Source organism: Penaeus chinensis, chromosome 21 (genome assembly GCF_019202785.1).
Source record: "Penaeus chinensis breed Huanghai No. 1 chromosome 21, ASM1920278v2, whole genome shotgun sequence".
NCBI lineage: Eukaryota > Metazoa > Arthropoda > Malacostraca > Decapoda > Penaeidae > Penaeus > Penaeus chinensis.
The window spans coordinates 12350291-12355290 of NC_061839.1; the positions used below are offsets into that span (position 1 = coordinate 12350291).

The window sequence follows — 5000 nt, forward strand, 5'->3', positions numbered from 1 at the left end:
TCTGGCTGTGTGTGTGCTTGTGGCTGTGTGTGTTTGTCCCGGCGTGTGTTTGCGGCTATGTGTGTTTACGGCTGTGTTTGTGGCTGTGTGTGCATGGCTGCGTGTGTATGGTTGTGTGTGTGGGGCTGTGTGTGTGGGGCTGTGTGTGTGGGGCTGTGTGTGTGGGGCTGTGTGTGTGGGGCTGTGTGTGTGGGGCTGTGTGTGTGGGGCTGTGTGTGGGGGGCTGTGTGTGTGGGGCTGTGTGTGTGGGGCTGTGTGTGTGGGGCTGTGTGTGTGGGGCTGTGTGTGTGGGGCTGTGTGTGTGGGGCTGTGTGTGCATGGCTGCGTGTGTATGGTTGTGTGTGTGGGGCTGTGTGTGTGGGGCTGTGTGTGTGGGGCTGTGTGTGTGGGGCAATGTGTGTGGGGCTGTGTGTGTGGGGCTGTGTGTGTGGGGCTGTGTGTGTGGGGCTGTGTGTGTGGGGCTGTGTGTGCATGGCTGCGTGTGTGTGGGGCTGTGTAGCTAGATGTGTATGTGAGTGCGTGATTATCAATACGTGATTTAAATACTAAGCTGATGACATGGCGGAAATGCGTGGCTGTCACAGCATTCGGTTGGCTAATCATTCCAGTTTCATCGCTGGCCATGCGTGCGATACATCACGAGAGTGTTACATGCATCTCGGTCACATCAGGCACAGGCAAGGGGAAGCACCCTTTGTCGTAACAGCAGTCCGAATTCACCACTAATGACTTAATCAACATATGAACTTATGCGGGAGCCAGCTACCTGATAGCCATGTCGAAGCTATGCGCGATTACCCGGTTAGAACAGGTGTCCGACACACACCTGTACCGACCGAGTTTGCATGCCAGAGCTTCAAGGTATCCATGTTCCGCATTTCGTAGGAGGAGGCCCATTCTTCCTCAATGTCTGCCTGCCTTCATGTACGCCTTTTCAATGACCTGCATTACGTCTCGTATAAAAGAATATTCACTGGGTATAAATAGTTATAACAGAATGGCCCCCATAACGACTTCAGAGGAGCGTGCACCTGTATTACATGGCAGCGTGGACGCGCTTGTCCTCACCACCCACCAAGTGCACAGCCGCACCCAGCACACACCTGTTGCTGCTGCTAATGGCCCCAGGGGTCCCTTGGATCCCTCAACCGCCCTCCGCCCCCTTCCCCACCACCATCTCATACCTACTACCTTCATCTTGCTCTCTTGTTTCTGTGCTAACTCCTCTTCAGGTTCTCTTTCTCGTGTTCTCCTCTTACCTTTTCCCTCCTCCCCTAACCCCTCATATCCGTCCCCCCTCAGCCTCCCCACCCACAACTGAACCCTCTCATCCCCTCGCCCTCAGTCTTGGTGACCTCAGTTGCCGCACAGGCGTCTGGTTGACCCCACCCTGCCAGCATTCGTGGCACTTGGTGACCAAGAACTCACCTGGTTGCCATGCCCACGATGTAGCATCAATGACAAGAATACTTACTGGTTATGAGGAAATTCCAGGAAGCAGCTTACCAGCTAGCAGCGCTGGTTGCCATAGCGACCGAGAGAGTAGGACGCGATAGCTATTTCTGATGACACTGCCACGGTGGCATCCATAATATTTATTGCAAACAGGGCACCTCAGTGTCATCCATACGTATATCGACAGAAAATGTATGGACCTGCATTGCAACCAACGTCATTTCTTTCGCCACCTATAACTTTCACGCTTAAAACGACTGTAATTTCTCGTAGCAGCAGACTCATAAAGAACAGTAAAATGAGGAAGAGGAGGAAAGGGGGGTGGACGAGAAGGAAAGGGGGGTGGACGAGGAGGACGATGAGAAAACTAACAAAAGAAGTAAGAGCAGGAGAAGAGAGTGATGAGAAAAGAATAAGCAATCAAATACATAGTTTATTCTTTTAACTCTAGCATCAAAAAGTTTGACTCGTCGCTCAACGAAAGGTCAAGGAATAAGCTAATAACCCCCCCCCCCCCTACTTCTAAACAAGGCAACAGGATTACATCATCAACCAGTTACTGATAACAGGCATCCGATTCCCAATTACAAGATTGCTAACAAATGATTAACCGACATCACATCGTCTTCCTTAAAACGCAAATCTGCCTTCCATTCACCACTCGCAATCGGCCTATAACAAGTAATTTCCCTTCACTCGTCACTCGCAATCGAAACGATCACCCTCATCCATACCTGTCACCCGACAAGACATCTGCCTCGGCAGATGGTTAGGCTTGTACGTGTATAAAAGGCCTCTCGCTAGAGTGATCAAAGTGACTCTATATGGTCTGGTATATATAGCCGTTTCCACTCTTTATTCTACAATAAAATGCCGGAATGAACAATGATACTGTAAGACTGCAATGGGGCAAGGTCGGTCGCCGTCAATGGTCCACATACAAACAGGCTTAGGAGGTTAATCTTGGAGCTAGTGAATACTCCACTTTGTCTATCGCCCAGATTGGTGTTGTTACGTGCCCAGGTTTGGACGATTTGCTAGCGTGGGTAATACCAGGTCAAGTGAAGTGATACTTAGCATGATGGATGTACCAGTTTCTTCAGAGGCACAGGTTCAAATCCCACCGCTGCCACCAGACATGTCAAAACAAAGATGGGCAGAGCAGAGTAATACCGTGGGTGGATCAGATCATGAAGGTTAATCTTGGGACTGACTAAACGTGCTCACTTCGACAATCGAATCCCTCCTGCTATCGTCATGAGATCGCGTGAAGTTGGAAGCGGAAAAACAACACTTAGCTCGTGCGGTCAGCGTCAATACAAGCGAAGTTATGCACGGTATCATGAGCGACTTTGGTAGCTCTTTTTATTTCCTTATTCCGTTTAATACACTCAAAGAACACCGTAAAAACCAACTAAAATTAGCTACCGTCTAAACTCATGACATACTTAATGGTCGCGCGCACGCGCGTGTGCGTATGCTTGTTGGTCCAATTCCTCTATGATGTTTGTTATACAATTAATTAATTTCCAGTGTTTATATAAATTCGTACATAAACAGAAAAAATATAGACAACATATAAAGAAACAGGAAGGCGCGCACAAACACACACATCACGTTACGTTACGTTACGTGATGTTATGTGTGTGTGAGAATATATAGCAGAATATTTTACATCATGTACTACGGGTGCACTGACCCCGAGATTGAGCAAGTAAATGAGTGTGAATGTGTGTGTGAATGTGAATGTGAATGTGAGTGAGTTAGTGTGTGTGTGTGTGTGTGTGTGTGTGTGTGTGTGTGTGTGTGTGTGTGTGTGTGTGTGTGTGTGTGTGTGTGTGTGCGTGCGCGCGTGTGTGTGTGTGTGTGTGTGTGTGTGTGTGTGTGTGTGTGTGTGTGTGTGTGTGTGTGTGTGTGTGTGTGTGTGTGTGTGTGAGAGTGAGAGTGAGAGTGAGAGAGAGAGAGAGAGAGAGAGAGAGAGAGAGAGAGAGAGAGAGAGAGAGAGAGAGAGAGAGAGAGAGAGAAGAGAGTAAGAGAGTAAGAGAGTAAGAGAGTAAGAGAGAAAGAGAGAGAGAGAGAGAGAGAGAGAGAGAGAGAGGAGAGAGAGAGAGAGAGAGAGAGGGGGAGAGAGAGAGAGAGAGGGAGAGAGAGAGAGAGAGAGAGAGAGAGAGAGAGAGAGAGAGAGAGAGAGAGAGAGAGAGAGAGAGAGAGAGAGAGAGTGTGTGTGTGAGTGCGAGTGCGAGTGCGAGTGCGAGTGCGAGTGCGAGTGCGAGTGCGAGTGCGAGTGCGAGTGCGAGTGCGAGTGCGTGTGTGTGCGCGCGTGTGAGAGTGTGGATGAATGAGTAAATGAGCGTGAGACTAAATGTCCTACTGAGAACAACAGAGTGGATTAACGTTTCCAATCTTACCACTGTGGCTGATAGATGAGTAAAACATACCTGCATCTGCGGACAGAAGAAAGATCATTAGAACACATTCAGGAATAACATAGTAAATAAAGTGGATTACTTTGATAAAAGAAGAAAAAAATAATAATGTTACAATGTTACAAACTGGATAAAATCATTAAAAACCTTATTATTATTTCATTATTTCTTTTAACTGACCTTATGAAGACTGATTACGATTCTTAAGATTACATACAAGTCCGTCACATAACAAAGAAAACACTATCATATATAAATAAAAGGGGAAATAATATCGCAGCGTCTCGCCCGGGGAAGACGATGCTTTGCCAATTTTCCTCAAACACGGGGAAACCCACCGCGCTTGCCCCGACCACCACCGACCGATCCGCTGCCGTCTCTCCTCGTGTTCCGGACGCTCGCGATGACGTCACGCCTCTATACCCCCCCTCCCCCTCCGCCTCCCCCCCCCCCACTACACTTCTCGTCCCTCCTCCTCCCGGGTCCCCTTCCTCCGCCTCCCTGCCCTTCTCTCGTCCCTCCTCCACCCATTCCCCTTGCTTCCCTTCCTCCGCCTCCCTGCCCTTCTCTCGTCCCTCCCCCACCCATTCCCCTTCCTCCCCTTCCTCCGCCTCCCCTCCCCCTTCTCTCTACCACTAGCTTGCACCCGGTGGGATATTGCATGTCTGCGTGACACCCTCTTGCCTTGTGCCTCTTGCCTGCCTGCCTGCCCATGCTCCCTCGCTCTCCCTGCTGTTTTTTTTCTTCTTCTCTGGTTTTCGTCTGTGTCTCATGCCTTATTGGATACTCGACTTCCTCTTTCTTTTATTCATTTCTCATTCTTTCTTTCTCTCTCATTCCATGTCTATTTCCATCTCTCTCTTTCGCCTTAGTTTTAATTTTAATATCCATCGAATCTCAACGCTATCCCTTTCCTCTATCCACTTCTCAAATCATCTCGACTTATTCTATTCCTTATCGTCTCCTCCTTCGCCATCTTCCTCCTCCTCTTCCTCTTCCTCTTCCTCTTCCTCTTCCTCCTTTTATCTCATTTCTTTTTCAGTTCTCCCTCTTTCTCTCCCATATCCAGCGGGCCGACCCAAATGCATAAATGCCTCCTCGTGCATGCGAATTTTACTT

At 48.8% G+C, this 5000-nt stretch overlaps 1 protein-coding gene across 3 annotated transcripts in view; it reads right to left on the reverse strand.

Moving 5' to 3' along the window:
• The window catches only part of LOC125036543 (transcription factor HIVEP3-like), a 69879-nt gene that overhangs the window by 34324 nt on the left and 30555 nt on the right, over positions 1–5000 (reverse strand). For all 3 annotated transcript variants that reach the window (XR_007115903.1, XR_007115902.1, XM_047629225.1), the window contains exon 2: positions 3894–3899. The gene's annotated coding sequence lies outside the window, so the exon portion shown is untranslated. The remainder of the gene's footprint in view (positions 1–3893; positions 3900–5000) is intronic.